We start from the raw sequence: 19,943 nt of genomic DNA, 5'->3' as shown, positions 1-19,943 counted from the left end.
TAATGTTGCTGAGCCACGTGACCCAACACATGCTGCTCAGGCACCGGCGCCAGGTGTACAGGCACTGGCGCGACCTGGTGGACTGCCAGGCCCTGTGGCTGAGCATCCTGCCCCGGAAACACGCTGCCCTGTGGCCCATCGTCAGCACCTGCCTGCCCGCCACCGCCGACCTCAGGCCCTGCATCCTGGGCCGCTTCTGAGAGTGCAGACCCATAGGGCGCAACCTCCTCCTGAACCCCACGGGCCTAGATGGCTTCCCAGAACAGCCTATGCTGAGTGGTGGGGACAGCTGGACAAAGGAGGGAAAATGTAAGGGCATGCCTGCAGCTCCTTGTGATGTCCACTTCCTACCTGCCTACTACCTACCTGGTTACAGGTGGTTTCGAAGGAAGGAAGTTTTGGACCTGGAGAAGGAGGGTTTCTGGCAAGAACTCCTGGATAGTGGAAAGACTGAGATTTGTGTCTCTGCCTGCTGGATGGAACGAAGAGGCACTAACCGTATATGTATACATCGGCTAATTGTCCAAACTCTAGATGTCAACCAGGCTGTCCTGCGTCATTTCTCTTCGAATCCTTTTCGCATCCAGCGGTGGAGGAGAGTCCCCTTTGAGGCCAGCCATGTGTCCTCCAACCTCAAGAACGGTGTTCACTTTGTGTCTTTTGAACAATGGGTGTCAAACCTGGAGTTAGGGAATGAGCAATATGGAGTCCCTTTTACCAACTCCAGTGTGTTTGCATGGGTCTGTCTGTCCTAGTCGTGGGCTGTCCTTGGAAAACTACCTGACCGTGCCTTCCAGGAGCTGGGCCCATTGGCTGGACCACCTCAATAATCAAGGGCCTGTAGCTCCCTAGCATCCTGGGATCTCCTGGGTCCAGTCAAAATTCCTGCTGGGCCCTGTCTTCAGGTTTTGGAAGCTACTAGGAGAAAGTTTCTGCTGCTTTCTTTCTTTTTTTTTTTTTTCAGTACGCGGGACTCTCACTGTTGTGGCCTCTCCTGTTGCGGAGCACAGGCTCCGGACGTGCAGGCTCAGTGGCCATGGCTCACAGGCCCAGCTGCTCCACGGCATGTGGGATCTTCCCGGACCGAGGCACGAACCCGTGTCCCCTGCATCGGCAGGCGGACTCTCAACCACTGCACCACCAGGGAAGCCCTCTGCTGCTTTCTAAGGTAGACCCTGTTCTACTGAATGGAAACCCACGGTTGAGCACAGGGAAATGCTGGATCCTGAGAGCTCCACCATCCCCCAGAGGCTCTCTGGTTCAGCCCCGTGCCTTCTGCCCTTGTCTCCTCCTGTTTCTGCTGCAGAGGCTTTATTGGTCCCTTCCAAGAAGCCCTCTTTCACCTCTGAACTAGAAGCTCATCCCTATGGCTGGGAAAATTCCAGACCCCTTGGGTGGTGAACTTAACCTCATGGGGTTTCAAGCAAGACTGGGACCAGGACTCACAGCAGAAAGTCAAACTAGCTCAAAAAATGTTTGGAGACAGAGGGTTCTGCCCACCCTGTGAACCATGAAGTGGTCCCCTGAGCCCAACTCTGCTCTGAATTGTATGGTGTATAAAATTACTTTATTTTGAAATTCTTTTCAAACATGGAGCGAATAAATGAGCAATATATCTGCCGGAAAAAAAAAGAAAGGAAAAGTAAGAAGTCTCTGTAATTAACTAAGTTCCAGTTAATACACTTACGTATTTTAGACTACATTGATGGAATTTATAATCATGACTAATGTGAAACATTTCAGTGCTTGACAAAAATTCTGGTAGTATTCTAATAGATTAAATAGTATACAGAAAGCTTTGTTAATTTGAATTGTATGAAAGGGGGTGCAAGAAAAGAATTTCATTGAATTCATTTATCTTTATTAAATAATAATAAGGAATTTGTCAACTTTACCAGAAAAAGAGGAAGATGAGGAGGATGAAGGGAAGAGAGGAGAAGAGGAGGAAAAGAGGAAGAGAACGAAGCAAGGGGGAGTAATAAGGAAGGAAAGAGGCAGAAGGAGGAGAAGGACAAGGTATGAGGAGAAAGGGAACGTAGAAGAGGGAGAAAATGGGGAAGGAAAAGAATTAGAGAGAAAGTGACAAATAGAAAAGATCCAAAGCAAAAAACCTGAATGAACTTTTAAGTGTGGGGATTTGATGAGGGTACAAATGGTATAAGAAGTTAGGTGATGGGTAACCTGGGAGTTTATTATACTATTCTATTTACTTTTTATGTGTTTGAAACTTTCCATAATAAAAGGTATTTTTAAAAAAGAAATCAAATAGTATAATTTACCATAGTAACAGAATTAAGGAGAAAAAACATGTAATTATCTCAGTAAATATACAGACTGCATTTCGTAAAATTTAACACCTGTTCATGATAAAAACTCTTAGCAGGGACTTCCCTGGTGGTCCAGTGGGTAAGACTCCGCACTTCCAATGCAGAGGCCCCAGGTTCGATCCCTAGTCGGGGAACTAGATCCCGCATGCATGCTTCAACTAAGAGTTCTCATGGGCTTCCCTGGTGGCGCAGTAGTTGAGAGTCCGCCTGCCGATGCAGGGGACACGGGTTTGTGCCCCGGTCCGGGAAGATCCCACATGCCGCGGAGCGGCTGGGCCCGTGAGCCATGGCCGCTGAGCCTGCACGTCCGGAGCCTGTGCTCCGCAACGGGAGAGGCCACAACAGTGAGAGGCCCGCGTACCACAAAAAAAAAAAAAAAAAAAAAAAAAAAAAAGAGTCCTCATGCCACAGCTAAGGAGCCCGCATGCCACAATATCCCGCGTGCCACAGTGAAGATCCCATGTGCCGCAATGAAGATCCAGCACAGCCAAAATAAATAAATAAATAAATAAATAAATAAATAAATATTTAAAAAACTCTTAAACTAAAAATTGAAAGGAAATTCATTAATCTGATAAGGCTGTATATAAAATCTTATAGCTGACATCAAACTTAAAGGTGAAATATTTAACACTTCCCTCTAAAATTAAAACAAAGCAAAGATGTCTATTCTTAGGTCTACTATTTACCATTGTACTGGTGGGCTTAGCCAGTACAGTAAGGCAAGGAAAAGGAAAAGGGATAAAGATTGTAAGAAAAAAGTAAAACTTTCTTTTTTGCAGATGACGTGATTGTGTATGTAGAAAATCCAAGGAAATCTACAAATTACTAGAAATAATAAGTGAATTTGGCAAGGTTACAGATACAAATTCAATATGCAAGATAAATTTTATTTCTACTAGCAATGAGCAATTCAAAAGTTAAAATAAAACAATGCTATTTTAAAATAACCAAAAATACCTAGAATAATTTTAATGAAACTGTGCAAAACTTCTACATTAAAACAAGACATTACTGAGAGAGCCTAAAGGAGACCTAATCAGATGAAGAGATATAATACCATGTTCACGGATTAGAAGACTTAATATTGTTAAGATGAGAATTCTCACCATATGTTCTATAGATTCAATGCAATCCCAATAAAAACCCGAAATGGGCTTTTTTGGTTGAGATTGACAACTTATTTTAAAATTTATACAGAAGTGGATAGGACTCAGAATAACTAAAACAATATTGAAAAAGAAGGGCAAAGCTCTAGGGCAAACTACCTAATTTCAAGACTTATTAAAATAAAAAGCTGTATTAATGAAAGATAAGGTAGTAATGGCATTAGAATGGACAAATAGATCAGCAATACAGAACAGAGAGTCCAAAAATAGACCTACACATATATACCATATATTTTTTTTATTTATTTATTTTTTTTTTTGTGGTACGCGGGCCTCTCACTGTTGTGGCCTCTCCCGTTGCGGAGCACAGGCTCCAGACGCGCAGGCTCAGTGGCCATGGCTCACGGGCCTAGCCGCTCCGCAGCATGTGGGATCTTCCCGGACCGGGGCACGAACCCATGTCCCCTGCATCGTCAGGCGGACTCTCAACCACTGTGCCACCAAGGAAGCCCTCATATATTAATTTTAACAAAATAACCAAAGCAATTCATGAGGGATGAAAAAGTTTCCCAATAAACAGTGCTGGAACAACTGGATAACTGTGGGAGAAAAAAAAAAAACCAACCACCCCTCAACTTCACCGCATATTAAACAAAAATGAATTTGATATGCATCATAGGTCTAAATGTGAAAGCTAAAATTCTAAATCTTTCAGAAGAAAATATAGGAACATATCTTTGCAACCTGGTGGGAGAGGAACGGGAGGTCAGAAAACATTTTTCATATAGAACACAAAAAGCACTAACTGTAAAAAACAACAACAGCCCCCTCCCCCAAAAACAGTGGACAAATTGGACTTCATCAAAATTTAAAATTTAGCAATAAAAAAGTATCAACTGAATATATACAATAACACAGATGAATCTCACACATATAATGTTGAGTAAAAGAAGCCAGACACAAGTAGTACATATTACACAATTTGTTTTATGAATTTCAGAAACATGGAAAACTAATTTCTATTGACAGAAATAAAAATCATCATTGCATTGGGCAGAGAGGAATGGGCAACTGCACGGAAAGGGTCCCAAGGGAATTATCTGGGGTGACAAAAATATTTTTTAACTTGCCCTGGATGAAAGTTACAGGTATGTATAAATTTATCAAACTTCATTCAGCTGTACACTTAAGATCTGTATATTTTACTCTATGTAAAGTATACCTCAATAGAGGACAGTTTAAAATAAATCCTTTTGCAAACCATGTATCTTGATAAAAAGGATTTGTATCCAGAATATATAAAGAACTCATCCAACTCAACAATAAAAAGACAATCCAATTAAAAAATGGGTAAAGGATTTGTAATACATTTCTCCAAGGATACACAAATAGCCAACAAACACATAAAAAGATGCTCACCATCATTAGTCATTAGAGAAATGGAAATCAAAACCACAGTGAGATGCTACCTCACACCAATTGAACGGCTATTATCAAAAAAACAGAAAATAACAAGTGTTGGAGGATATGGAAAAATTGGAGCCCTTGTGCACTGTTGATAGGAATATAAAATAGCACAGCCACTATGGAAAACAGTATGGCAGTTTCTCAAGAAATTAAAAACAGATTTATATATGAGGCAGCAACTCCATTTCTAGGCATACACCAAAAGAATTGAAAAGAGGGTCTCGAAGAAATATTTGTACACACATGTTCATAGCAGTGTTATTCATAAAGCTAAATGGTAGAGGCAACCCAAACGTCCATCGACAAGTGAATGGATAAATAAAATGTGGTGTATATATACAATGGAATATTATTATTATTATTTGGCCGCACCACATGGTATGCGGGATCAACCAGGGATCAAGCCTGTGCCCCCTGCAGTGGAAGCACAGTCTTAACCACTGGAGTGCCGGGGAAGTCCTACAATGGAATATTATTCAACTTTAAAAAGAAAGGAAATTCTGACACATGCTACAACATGGATGAACTTTTGAGGACATTATGTTAAGTGAAATAAGCCAGTCCCAAAAAGACAAATACTATTCCATTAATATGAGATACCCTAGAGTCATCAAATTCATAGAGACAGAAAGTAGAATGGTGGTTGAGGGGAGAGGAGAATGGGGAGTTGCTTAACGGGCATAGTTTCAGTTTTGCAAGGTGGAGTTTTGGAAATTGGTTGCACCAAAATGTGAATATACTTAACATTAATGAACTATATACCTAAAATAGTTATAAAGGTAAATTCTATGTTTTGTGTGTTTTACCACAAATAAAAACAAAAATAAAGAGAAAAAATTGATTTCAAAATTTAAAACAAATCACATGAGATACTTCTTTATACCCATTAGAATGGCAATATTAATATTAATAATAAAATGGAAAAAACAAATGTTGGAAAATACGAGACAGTTGGAACATACATTGCTTTGTAGTTCTTCAAAAAGTTAAACATAGAGGGACTTCCCTGGTGGCACAGTGGTTAAGAATCTGCCTGCCAACACAGGGGACACGGGTTCAAGCCCTGGTCCGGGAAGATCCCACATGCCGCGGAGCAACTAATCCCATGCGCCACAACTACTAAGCCTGTGCTCTAGAGCCCGTGAGCCACAACTACTGAGCCCGAGTGCCACAACTACTGAAGCCAGTGTGCCTAGAGCTCATGCTCCACAACAAGAGAAGCCACTGCAATGAGAAGCCCACGCACCACAAGAGTAGCCCGCACTCGCCGCAACTAGAGAAAGCCCACAAGCCCGCGCACAGCAACGAAGACCCAACACAGCCAAAAATAAATAAACAAATTTTTTAAAAAAGTGTAAACAACTCAATACCCATCAATTGATGAACAAATAAATACAATGTGATATATCCATATACAACAGAATATTATTCAGCCATAAAAAGGAACTAAGTACTGATACATGCTATAATATGGGTGAACCTTGAAAACACTATGCTAAGTGAAAGAAGCCAGACATGAAAGTTCACATTCCATTTATATAAAATATCCAGAATAGACAAATATATAGAGACAGAAAGTACATTAGCTGTTGCCAGGGGATGGGGTGGGTGTGGAATTGGAATCAACTGCTAATCGTTTGGGGTTTTTTGGGGTGTGGGGGGAGATGGAAATATTCTGCAATTTGATAGTGGTGATGGTTGCACAACATGGTGAATATACTGAAAACTACTTAAGCTTACACTTTTAAATGGTGGATTTTATGTTATGAGAACTGTATCTCAATAAAATGAAAAGTGAACCTTTTTGATTTCACTGAGTTTGTCAGTGGAAACACAACAAAAACGTATTTTTCTTATTTTCCAGATTAAATATTTGAGCAGTGTATTCAGCACAAATTTCCAATTTTGCATTTACAAATTCCCCACCCCTTTTCCTTTAATGGTGTTTCTCATCCTAGCCCCTAATTTTTCAAGTTAGAACTTTCTTGAAACCTTGAAATCTGAGTTTGCAAATAACTGTAAGGTCCTTTTCTAAGGCAGCCTAGCTCTTGCATCATCTCCTTCTCAACCTTTAAAACAGAAATGTGAAGTAATGGGGATTTGTATAATAAAATAAAAAGCCACTAGAGGGCACTGTATCCCCTCTGGTGTGCAGTAAAGAAACACTTTTTATCTTAAAGGTTATGCTTTAGACAGTAAAGTCCAGAAAACTTGTCTATTCACCTGGTCAAACCATTCATTAGCTGAGTGGTTTGAAGAAAGTCTTCCAGCTTCTGGATTTCAGCTTCCACATCTGCATAAGGTTGGGCAATGGTTACATGATTTCCAGGCTTCTGCCAACTCTAAAATTCCTATCTTATACTGGCTTAAAACAAGGATGACATCTGGAAAAATAGTAAGAATTGTACCTGCTTTATCATTTTCTCCAGTTCACTCAAACTGTTTCCACTTCCCACGTTCTCTATTTCTATATTTCCAGCTAAAATATTAGAGTAACTCTGGACCTTTCCCCCTTAAGCACCCTTTACTGATAATTTATATTAAAAAAAAAAAAAAACACTCTCAGAGCACTTTCCCAGTTTTACCAATAATTTTCTCTTTTGAAACTCATGACAGATCAGGTTTGTAGGTATTATCTCCAACGTTCCTGGTGAGAAAACTGAAGCCTAGAAGAGTTCAGTGAATTGCCCACAGAAACATAGCTAGCAAGTTATAGCACCTGGCCTTCCAACTCCAAAGCCTGTACTCTTCATAAAAATATTCACTGTCAGTAGGAAGATACAAGTTTTGTGGGGCCTGAAGTATACACATTTATGCTGTCTGTATTAGTTTTCCATCATGGCTGTAACAAATTATCACAAAGTTAGTGGCTTAAAACAACATAGATTTAGGGGACTTCCCTGGAGGTGCAGTGGTTAAGACTCCATGCTCCTTGGGAGCGTGCAGGGGGCCCTGGTTCAATCCCTCGTCTGGGAACTAGATCCCATATGCATGCTGCAACTAGGAGTTCACATGCCACAACTAAGGAGCCCACCTGCTGCAACTAAGACCCAACGCAACCAAATAAATAAATATTTAAAAAACAACAACAGCAACCTAGATGTATTGTTCTACAGGTCAAAGTCCAACACAGGCCCCACTGGGCTAAAATCAATGTGTCAAGCCTTCTGGAGGCTCTAGAGGAGAGTCTGTTTCTTTGCCCTCCCCAGACTCTAGAGGCCACCTGCATTCCTTGGCTGGTGCCCCCCTTCCTCCATCTTAAAAGCCAATAACAGCAGGTCAAGTCCTCACACTGCATCACTCTGACCTGTCTGCCTACTCTCTCCCACTTTTAAGGACTCTTAATTATATTGGGCCCAGACAATCCAGGATGATCTCCCTATTTCAAGGTCAGCTGACTAGCAAATTTAATTCCATCTGCAACCCTAATTTCCCTTTGTCATGTAAATAACGTATTCACAGACTCCAAGGATTAGGACATGGACATCTTGGGGGAGGAGGGTGGCTTCTGACTATCACATTGGCCCTCTTTAAGATATATAAAGTTTAAATTATAAACTTAGACATGATTCTCTTAACACAAAGAAGAAACTTCAGTAAATTCATGGAAAATCTGTTTCTCCATTTATTTATTTGGTTTATTTATTGAGGTAAATTCATATAACATAAAGTTAACCATTTTAAAGTATACATTTCAGTGGTATTTAGTACATTCACAATGTTGTACAACCACCAACCAACACCTATATCAAGTTCCAAATCATTTTCATTACCCTAAAAGAAAACTCCGTATCCATTAAAAAGTCATTCTCCCAGCCCCTGGCAACATTAATCTGCTTTCTGTCTCTCTAGATTTACCAATTCTGGATATTTAATAAAATGGAATCATACAATTTCTGACCTTTTGTGTCTGGATATTCACAATTTGAGACCGTTTGTGACTGGCTACTCTCACTTAACATCTTTTTGAGGCTCATCCGTGTTGTAGCATGTACCAGTACTCCAATCCTTCTGTGACCAAATAATATTCCATTGTACGGCTATATCACATTTGTTTATCCATACATTTAATGATGCACATTGGGTTGTTTCCAACTTTTGGCTATTGTGAACAGTGCTATGAAACTCCTGTACAAGTATTTGTTTGAATACCTGTTTTCAATTTTGGGGGTATATACTTAGAATTGCTGGGTCTTGTTGTAATCTTATGTTTAACTTTTGAGGAACTTCCAAACTGTTCCACAGTGGCTATACCATTTTATACCCCAATGAACAATGTGCAAGTTTTCAAATTTCTCCACATTCTTGCCAATACATACTTTCCTTAAAAAATTATTATTATAGCCATCCTGGTGGGCATAGAGTGGCACCTTGTGTTTCTGATTTGCGTTTCTCTAATGACTAATAAAGTTGAGTACCTTGTCATGTGCTTGTTGGTCACTTACACATCGTTTTTGGAAAACACCTATTCAAATCCTTTGCTCATTTTTTAATTGGGTTGTCTTTTTGTTGTTGAGTTGTAAGAGTTCTTTACATATTCTGGACATTAGACCCTGATTTGCAAATATTTTCTCCCATTGTGTAGGTTGTCTTTTCACTTTCTTGATAACGTCCTTTGATGCACAAAAGCTTCTCATTTTGATGAAACCCGATTTATCTTTTCCTTTTGTTGCTCTTCTTTTGGTATTGTATCTAAAAATCCATTGCCAAATCCAAGGTCATTAAGATTTACCCCTCATCTTTTCTTCTAAGAGTTTTATAGTTTAATTCTTACATTTAGGTTATTGGTTAATCCATTTTGAGTTTATGTTTGTATATGGCATAAGGTAAGGGTGCAACTTCATTCTTTTGCATATGGATATTCAGGTGTCCCAGCACCACTTGTTGAAGAGACATTTCTTTTCCCATTGAATGGTCTTGGCATTCTTTTCAAAAATCAATTGGCCATAGATTTGTACATTTGTTTCTGGACTTTCTATTCTCTTGGTCTATACAGCTATCCCTATGCTAGTACCACACTGTTTTGATCACTGTAGCTTTGTAATAAGTTTTGTAATAAGGAAATGTGAGTCCTCCAACTTTGTTCTTCTTCAATATTATTTTAAGTATTCAACGTCCTGCACAATTCCATGAGTTTACCACTTTTCCCAAAAGGGCTATTGCAATTTTAATAGGTATTACATTGAATCTGTAGATCACGCTGGGTAGTGTTGCCATCTTAACAATATTAAGTCTTCCAATACGTGAACATGGATGTTTTTCCACTTATTTAGGTCTTTAGTATCTTTCAGCAACATTTTACAGTTTTCAGTGTGTCTTCTACTTTTGTGTAGTAAGGAATCTGGTCTTGTCTAAAGAGAGGTCTGGCCTTTGTCCCAGCTCCTGGGAGATGACTGCCACACCCTTGCAATTTCCCAAGTGATAGGAGTGTCTCTGTAATTCATAGTGGGTCCATCAGACCAACTCTGACAGTTTATGCTAATGAGGTGTCTAAGGGTGGGCCTCTTCTCAGTTCAGGCTAATGAAATGACTCAGGGTAGGGCTGGCAATGTCAGAAAGACCAACAATGTGATTGGAGAGTTAGGGTTTTGTGTCACATGGTAACAGCCCAAACTTCAGGGAGGCAGGTGACTGGAGATTTTAGTTTGATCACATGGACTATGATTCATGCCAAGTAATGAAGCCTCACAAAGCAATGGATACCAGGGCTTGAGTGATATCCTAGGTTGGCAATACTCTTAGAGCATTGTCACACATCATAGCTGAGAGGAGATAACTCCCCTCAGGACCTCACCTGGAGAGGACAATCAGAACTGTGAGTTTGGACCCCTCCCAGATTCTGCCCTATGCTACTCTTCCCTTGCTTGATTTCAATGTATCCTTTTTCTGTAATAAATGTGACTGTGAATATAACAGCTTTCAGGGTGTTCTGTGAGCCTTTCTAGCAAATTATTGATCCTAAGTAAGGTTATGAGAACCCCCAAATTTGTGGCCAGATGGTGTGAAGTGAGGGTGACCCTGGAGACCCCCAATCTTGCAGACAGTGTCTGAAGTAAGGGCAGTTTTGTGGGCAGTGTTTCTTCAGAAAGTAGAGTTGCCTAAAATCTTTGCAACCTCCTTAGTTAAACCTATCCCTAGGTGTTTTTATTCTTTTGGATGCTATTGTAAATGAAATTATTTCCTTAATTTCCTATTTATTCATTTTTTAAAATACTTATTGAGCACTTGCTATATGCTAGGCTCTGTTCCAAGTGCTTCACAAACACTAATTTTATTCCCCTAGCAACCTTAATTAGGTACTTTGTTGGAAACTGGGCAGTCTGCCTCCTGAGTCCATATTCTGAACCCACTATACTGTTGCTTTAAGTGCCTTCTTTGAGAAGTTTCCTGGGGTGCCTTCTTTGAGAAGTTTCCTGGGAATCTCTTATCTACCTCTTCGCACTGCCATTCCATAGTACAGGCCCTTATAAATTTACACCCGAGCCACAGTCTCCCACTGTCTCCCTAACTCAACTATCTACCATCTACTCTGAATGCTGCTGACACTAACAATCCTGAAGCACTGCTGATCTAAGTCCTGGCCACTCCAGTGACCTTAAGTGCCTTTCTTCTCTCCATTTACAAAGGTAAAAAACAATTACTGCTCACAAGCAGTACTTGACCATAGATTCTGCAATGTCTTCTACTAAATATTGAACTGTTACTGAAAACTTTGCTGTGAAACAGGCAGAGTGGTTGAGAGGAGGGCGCAAGGCCTGACCCCACAAACCCCACTCCTCCTTAACCTCAGGTTATTCATTTGCAAAACAGAAACTATAAGGCCTACCCTTAAGTGTTGTGGGAATGAAGTGTGTGTGTGAGACAAAAGGTGGAGTGGTAGGACAGGTCCTGGCATGAGCAAATGCTCAAGAAATGTGGGCTGATTTGTATCTCAGTTGCCCCAAAGAACTTGTAAATTCTTTGAAGGCAAGGGCCTTAACATACTTTTTTGGTATTTCTCAAATCAAGATTATTTAATCACTTTAACAGATACACTTTGGTATCTGGACTTGCTCAAGAACCATGGCTCTTATGACAAAAACCAGGCTCTGAAGTCTGACTTCAAATGTTGGCCACTACTAGGTCACTGGCCTCTGTAAAGTTACTCAACCCCTCTGAACCTCAGGTCCTTTATTTGTAAACTGTCAATAGTACCTACTCCACAGGGTCATGAGGATTCAGGTGAAGTGTTTAGTATATAATCAATTCCCCCAAAACTGCCAGCCATAATTACATCCTGTCCCAAACATTCAGTGTCCACAAAAATTTGGCCTCTCTGCAATCTTCATTTCTCCATCTTTCACACACACACACACACACACACACACACACACACACACACACACTCCCCCTCTTGGACCAATCTTTCCATCCTCTTACCGGCTCTTCTTTCCCGACTTCTGTGTACCTCAAAGACCATGGAAATCTCCTAAATGAGGTCGCTTCTACTACTGTTGTTATTTTAGGGAGCAGAAAACAGGCCCTGAGGGGTGGAGTAACTTCCCCGAGGTCACGGAACTCAAGCAGCGAGCCCACAGCCCACGCTCTTAACCTCTAGCCCACGGCCTCTTCCCGGGTCGGAGGTGCACCCGCGTCCACTCAAACCCCGCCCAGTCCCCCACTTCCAGTCACTTCCCCGCTCTTCCGCGCGCCCATCTCCCCTCCACACCTGAGTCAGAAGCCGGGGGCCACGCCCCATCCGTCCTTAGCGGTTTCCCCTTTTCTCCGCCAGAGACTGAGGGTGAGGCCGACATTGGCGTCCCGCACGCGTGGTGGTGTACGCGACGTTGCGGGGGAACACCCGGCGGGACCGGGAGCGCCGGCGGCCGAGGGGGAACTACATCGAAGTCAGCGCTGTGAAGGCGGGCGGAGGGGGCGGGAGCCCGTAGGGCCAACTCCGCCCCCTGCGTGCATGCTCCGGCCCCCGCGGCGTGGTATAAAGCGGTGGCGCCCACCCCTCCCCACAGTGTCTGGCGAACTCCCACGGCGTGGGGGGCGCCTGGCGCGGAGAGGAGCTCCTCCCCTAGCCGCCCCGTCACGTCACGTCAGCCTCACGAGGCGCCGCGACCCGCGCACAACGGTTAGCTGGGTAACGGCGGGTGGCGCGCTGGGAGCCCTGGCTGCTTGGGCGGGGTGGGAGGGAGCCTCGGGGAACGGAGAGCTTGGTTTCCGGGGGACTGGGGGCGGCCCTGCGAGGGCTTCGTGTCTGCAGTGCCGCGGAGCAGGGAGCGGTTGGTGAAGGAGGTGCGGACAGGTGTCCCGGGCACCGGCGCGGGGAGATGAGTGAGATCGTGGTGCCCTGGGGGAAATCTCTTCACCCCCACTGGGGATGCTTTCCATCTGGAAGAGTAATGACCTGAGGCTATAAAATCTGATAGCGTTGATTAACCTCTTGCCTCCAGGATCTCTTGGCCAAGTTGTGCCTGAGCGAGGGGTGGGGGGGTGATATGGGGTGGGAGGTTGTTTGGGCGTTGTGGCATGCCACCTGTAACCTTTTATTTTTTTTACATCTTTATGGGAGTATAATTGCTTTACATTGTGTCAGTTTCCGCTGAATAACAAAGTGAATCAGCTATACATATACATATATCCCCATATCTCCTCCCTCTTGTGTCTCCCTCCCACCCTCCCTATCCCACCCCTCTAGGTGGGCACAAAGCACCAAGCTGATCTCCCTGTGCCATGCGGCTGCTTCCCACTAGCTATCTATTTTACATTTGGTAGTGTATATATGTCCATGCCACTCTGTCACTTCGTCCCAGCTTACCCTTCCTCCTCCCGGTGTTTTCAAGTCCATTCTCTGCGTCTGCGTCTGCGTCTTTATTCCTGTCCTGCCCCTAGGTTCTTAAGAACTTTTTTTTTTTTAGATTTCGTATACATATGTTAGCATACGGTATTTGTTTTTCTTTTTCTGACTTACTTCACTCTGTATGACAGACTCTAGGTCCATCCACCTCACTACAAATAATTCAATTTTGTTTCTTTTTATGGCTGGGTAATATTCCATTGTACATATGTGTCACATCTTCTTTATCCATTCATCTGTCAGTGGACACTTAGGTTGTTTCCATGTCCTGGCTATTGTAAATAGTGCTGCAGTGAACATTGTGGTACATGAGTCTCTTTGAATTATGGTTTTCTCAGGGTGTATGCCCAGTATTGGGATTGCTGGGTCATATGGAAATTCTATTTTTAGTTCTTTAAGATGTTCTCCAGAGTGGCTGTATCAATTTACATTCCTACCAACAGTGCAAGAGGGTTCCCTTTTCTCCACACCCTCTCCAGCATTTATTGTTTGTAGATTTTTTTTTAAAGAATTTTATTTATTTATTTATTTATGGCTGTGTTGGGTCTTCGTTTCTGTGCGAGGGCTTTCTCTAGTTGTGGCAAGCGGGGGCCACTCTTCATCACGGTGCGCCGGCCTCTCACTACCGCGACCTCTCTTGTTGCGGAGCATAGGCTCCTGACGCGCAGGCTCAGTAATTGTGGCTCACGGGCCCAGTCGCTCCGGGGCATGTGGGATCTTCGTGGACTGGGGCACGAACCCGTGTCCCCTGCATTGGCAAGCGGACTCCCAACCACTGCGCCACCAGGGAAGCCCCTATAGATTTTTTTGATGATGGCCATTCTGACCTGTGTGAGGTGATACCTCATTGTAGTTTTGATTTGCATTTCTCTAATGATTAGTGATGTTGAGCATCCTTTCATGTGTTTGTTGGCAATCTGTATATCTTCTTTGGAGAAATGTCTATTTAGGTCTTGTGCTTATTTTTGGATTGGGTTGTTTGTTTTTTTGATATTGAGCTGCATGAGCTGCTTGTAAATTTTGGAGATTAATCCTTTGTCCATTGATTCGTTTGCAAATATTTTCTCCCATTCTAAGGGTTGTCCTTTCGTGTTGTTTATGGTTTCCTTTGCTGTGCAAAAGCTTTTAAGTTTCATTAGGTCCCATTTGTTTATTTTTGTTTTTATTTCCATTTCTCTAGGAGGTGGGTCAAAAAGGATCTTGCTGTGATTTATGTCATAGAGTGTTCTGCCTATGTTTTCCTCTAAGAGTTTGATAGTATCTGACCTTACATTTAGGTCTTTAATCCATTTTGAGTTTATTTTTGTGTATGGTGTTAGGGAGTGTTCTAATTTCATTCTTTTACATGTAGCTGTCCAGTTTTCCCAGCACCACTTATTGAAGAGGCTGTCTTTTCTCCATTGTATATCCTTGCCTTCTTTATCAAAGATAAGGTGACCATATGTGTGTGGGTTTATCTCTGGGCTTTCTATCCTGTTCCATTGATCTACATTTCTGTTTTTGTGCGAGTACCATACTGTCTTGATTACTGTAGCTTTGTAGTATAGTCTGAAGTCACGGATCCTAATTCCTCCAGCTCTGTTTTTCTTTCTCAAGATTACTTTGGCTATTTTGTCTTTTGTGTTTCCATACAAATTGTGAAGTTTTTTGTTCTAGTTCTGTGAAAAATGCCATTGGTAATTTGATAGGGATTGCACTGAATCTGTAGATTGCTTTGGGTAGTATAGTCATTTTCACAATGTTGATTCTTCCAATCCAAGAACATAGTATATCTCTCCATCTGTTTGTATCGTCTTTAATTCATCACTCTCTTATAGTCTTCTGCCTACAGGTCTTTTTGTCTGCTTAGGTAGGTTTATCCCTAGGTATTTTATTCTTGTTGTTGCAGTGGTAAATGGGAGTGTTTCCTTAATTTCTCTTTCAGATTTTTCATCATTAGTGTATAAGAATGCAAGAGATTTCTGTGCATTAATTTTGTATCCTGCTACTTTACCAAATTCATTGATTAGCTCTACTATTTTTCTGGTAGCATCTTTAGGATTCTCTGTGTATAGTATCATGTCATCTGCAAACAGTGACAATTATACTTCTTCTTTTCTGATTTGGATTCCTATTATTTCTTTTTCGTCTCTGATTGCTGTGGCTAAAACTTCCAAAACTATGTTGAATAATATTGATGAGAGTGGGCAACCTTGTCATGTTCCTGATCTTAGTGGAAATGGTTTCAGTTTTTCACCATTGAGAATAATGTTGGCTGTGGGTTTGTCATATATGACCTTTATTATGTTGAGGTAAGTTCCCTCTATGCCTACTTTCTGGAGGTTTTTTTTTTTTTTTATCATAAGTCGGTGTTGAATTTTGTCAAAAGCTTTTTCTGCATCTATTGAGATGCTCATATGGTTTTTCTCCTCAATTTGTTAATATGGTGTATCACATTGATTGATTTACATATATTGAAGAATCCTTGCCTTCCTGGGACAAAACCCACTTCATCATGATGTATGATCCTTTTAATGTGCTGCTGGATTTTGTTTGCTAGTATTTTGTTGAAGAGTTTTGCATCTATGTTCATCAGTGATATTGGCCTGTAGTTTTCTTTTTTTGTGATATCCTTGTCTAGTTTTGGTATCAGGGTGATGGTGGCCTTGTAGAATGAGTTTGGGAGTGTTCCTCCCTCTGCTATATTTTGGAAGAGTTTGAGAAGGATAGGTGTTAGCTCTTCTCTAAATGTTTGATAGAATTTGCCTGTGAAGCCATCTGGTCCTGAGCTTTTGTTTGTTGGAAGATTTTTAATCACAGTTTCAATTTCAGTGCTTGTGATTGGTCTGTTTATATTTTCTATTTCTTCCTGATTCAGTCTTGGAAGGTTGTGCTTTTCTAAGAATTTGTCCATTTCCTCCAGGTTGTCCATTTTATTGGCATATAGCTGCTTGTAGTAATCTCTCATGATCCCTTGTATTTCTGCAGTGTCAGTTGTTACTTCTCCTTTTTCATTTCTACTTCTGTTGATTTGAGTCTTCTCCCTTTTTTTCTTGATGAGTCTAGCTAATGGTTTATCAATTTTGTTTATGTTTTCAAAGAACCAACTTTTAGCTTTACTGATCTTTGCTATCGTTTTCTTCATTTCTTTTTCATTTATTTCTGATCTGATCTTTATGATTTCTTTCCTTCTGCTAACTTTGGATTTTTTTTTGTTCTTCTTCCTCTCATTGCTTTAGGTGTAAGTGTAGGTTGTTTATTTGAGATTTTTCTGGTTTCTTGAGGTAGGACTGTATTGCTATAAACTTCCCTCTTAGAACTGCTTTTGCTGTATCCCATAGGTTTTGGGTAGTCGTGTTTTCACTGTCATTTGTTTCTAGGTATTTTTTGATTTCCTGTTTGATTTCTTCAGTGATCTCTTGGTTATTTAGTAGCGTATTGTTTAGCCTCCATTTGTTTGTATTTCTTACAGATTTTTTCCTCTAATTGATATCTAGTCTCATAGCGTTGTGGCTGGCAAAGATACTTGATACGATTTCAATTTTCTTAAATTTACCAAGGCTTGATTTGTGTCCCAAGATATGATCTATCCTGGAGAAAATTCCATGAGCACTTGAGAAGAAAGTGTATTCTGTTGGTTTTGGATGGAATGTCCTCTAAATATCAATTAAGTCCATCTTGTTTAATGTATCATTTAAAGTTTGTGTTTCCTTATTTATTTTCATTTTGGATGATCTGTCCATTGGTGAAAGTGGGGTGTTAAAGTCCCCTACTATGATTGTGTTACTGTTGATTTCCCCATTTATGGCTGTTACACTTGCCTTATGTATTGAGGTACACCTATGTTGGGTGCATAAATCTTTCCAATTGTTATATTTTCTTCTTGGATTGATCCCTTGATCATTATGTAGTGTCCTTCTTTGTCTCTTGTAATAGTCTTTATTTTAAAGTCTGTTTTATCTGATATGAGAATTGCTACTCCAGCTTTCTTTTGATTTCCATTTGCATGAAATATCTTTTTCCATCCCCTCACTTTCAGTCTGTATGTGTCCCTAGGTCTGAAGTGGGTCTCTTGTAGACAGCACATATATGGGTCCTGTTTTTGTATCCATTCAGCCCTTCTGTGTCTTTTGGTTGGAGCATTTAATCCATTTACATTCAAGGTAATTATCGATATGTATGTTCCTATTACCATTTTCTTAATTGTTTTGGGTTTGTTATTGTAGGTCTTTTTCTTCTCTTGTGTTTCTCACTTAGAGAAGTACCTTTAGCATTCATTGTAAAGCTGGTTTGGTGGTGCTGAATTTTCTTAGCTTTTGCTTGTCTGTAAAAGTTTTAATTTCTCCATCGACTCTGAATGAGATCCTTGCTGGGTAGAGTAATCTTGGTTGTAGTTTTTTCCCTTTCAACACTTTAAATATGTCCTGCCACTCCCTTCTGGCTTGCAGAGTTTCTGCTGAAAGATCAGCTGTTAACCTTATGGGGATTCCCTTGTATGTTATTTGTTGCTTTTCCCTTGCTGCTTTTTATATTTTTTCTTTGTATTTAATTTTTGAGAGTTTGATTAATATGTGTCTTGGCGTGTTTCTCTTTGGGTTTTTCCTGTATGGGACTCTCTGTGCTTCCTGGACTGGATTATTTCCTTTCCCATATTAGGGAAGTTTTCAACTATAATCTCTTCAAATATTTTCTCAGTCCCTTTCTTTTTCTCTTCTTCTGGGACCCCTATAATTCAAATGTTGGTGTGTTTAATGTTGTCCCAGAGGTCTCTTAGAGTGTCCTCAATTTTTTTCATTCTTTTTTCTTTATTCTGCTCTGCAGTAATTATTTCCACTATTTTATCTTGCAGGTCGCTTATCCGTTCTTCTGCCTCAGTTATTTTGCTATTGATTCCTTCTAGAGAATTTTTAATTTCATTTATTGTGTTATTCTTCATTGTTTGTTTCCTCTTTAGTTCTTTTAGGTCCTTGTTAAACGTTTCTTGTATTTTCTCCATTCTGTTTCCAAAATTTTGGGTCATCTTTACTATCATAACTGAATTCTTTTTCAGGTAGACTGCGTATTTCCTCTTCATTTGTTTGGTCTGGTGGGTTTTTACCTTGCTCCTTCATCTGCTGCATATTTTTCTGTCGTCTCATTTTGCTTAACTTATTGTGTTTGGGGTCTCCTTTTCGCAAGCTGCAGGTTCGCAGTTCCCTGTTGTTTTTGGTGTCTGCTTCCAGTGCGTAAGTTTGGTTCAGTGGGTTGTGTAGGCTTCCTGGTGGAGGGAACTAGTGCCTGTGTTCTGGTGGATGAGGCTGGATCTTTTCTTTCAGTTGGGCAGGGCTGCATCCGGTGGTGTGTTTTGGGGTGTCTGTGACCTTATTATGATTTTAGGCAGCCTCTCTGCTAATGGGAGGGGTTGTGTTCCTGTCTTGCTATTTGTTTGGCATGGGGTGTCCAGCACTGGAGGTTGCTGGTTGTTGAGTGGAGCTGGGTCTTAGTGTTGAGACGGAGATCTCTGAGATCTCTCACCAATTGATATTATGTGGGGCCGGGAGGTCTCTGGTGGTCCAATGTCCTGAACTCGGCTCTCCCACCTCAGATGTTCAGGCCTGACACCCAGCCAGAGCACCAAGATCCTTCCTCATGTTTAGACTTCCATCACCCATCCGGCAGGGAGTGAGCCTCCTCAAAGCCCACGCAGCTGTCTTCCGGGAGGAAACACCAATCCCAACAGAAGCCTGCAAGACAAAAGCAACTCAGCGAGATCCCCCGGCAGCTGAGAGCACGTTTTCTTCCTCTTTTTCTTTGATCTGTTGCTATACGCACTCTGCCCGAGACAACATCAAGTTTCTCAAGCTTGCTTCCCAGCCTATGAAAAGTTGGGCACAGGGCCACCTGTAACCTTCTAATCTTTAAGCTCTTTTAAACTTTTTTCCCTCTTCCTTTGACTCATCCTGAGTTCTACCCCATTCTTGATTCTCCGTGACTTTGTCCATAGAAATTCCATTTTCTCCTCAAATCCTACCTATCCCTCTTCTCCATTGTATTTTTTTTTTTAATTATTTATTTAGGCTGCGCCAGGTCTTAGTTGCGGCACATGGGATCTTTTAGTTGCGGCATGTGGACTCTTAGTTGTGGCATGCAGACTTCTTACTTGCGGCATGGATGCGGGATCTAGTTCCCCAACCAGGGATCAAACCCAGGGCCCCTGCATTGGGAGCATGGAGTCTT

General features: G+C 41.3%; 1 protein-coding gene and 1 long non-coding RNA gene across 2 annotated transcripts in view; one reads left to right on the top strand and one right to left on the bottom strand.

Moving 5' to 3' along the window:
• The window catches only part of LOC309800497, a 37,034-nt gene extending 24,280 nt beyond the window's left edge, over nt 1-12,754 (bottom strand). Inside the window, exons 1-3 of the long non-coding RNA XR_014293465.1 lie at nt 12,612-12,754; nt 1,567-1,616; nt 498-680 (exon numbers count right to left, since the gene is read on the bottom strand). This is a non-coding gene — a long non-coding RNA (uncharacterized lncRNA). The remainder of the gene's footprint in view (nt 1-497; nt 681-1,566; nt 1,617-12,611) is intronic.
• Nucleotides 12,755-12,986: 232 nt separating this feature from the next.
• LOC309800304 (monocarboxylate transporter 1-like) overlaps nt 12,987-19,943 on the top strand; it is a 36,935-nt gene continuing 29,978 nt past the window's right edge. Inside the window, exon 1 of the mRNA XM_082614367.1 lies at nt 12,987-13,022. The gene's annotated coding sequence lies outside the window, so the exon portion shown is untranslated. The remainder of the gene's footprint in view (nt 13,023-19,943) is intronic.

This window comes from Mesoplodon mirus (assembly GCF_964341445.2).
Source record: "Mesoplodon mirus genome assembly, chromosome: 3".
In the NCBI taxonomy this organism is placed as follows: Eukaryota; Metazoa; Chordata; class Mammalia; order Artiodactyla; family Ziphiidae; genus Mesoplodon; species Mesoplodon mirus.
The sequence above is the reverse complement of the archived record's forward strand: the minus strand, read 5'-3'. Positions and strand labels throughout refer to the sequence as shown.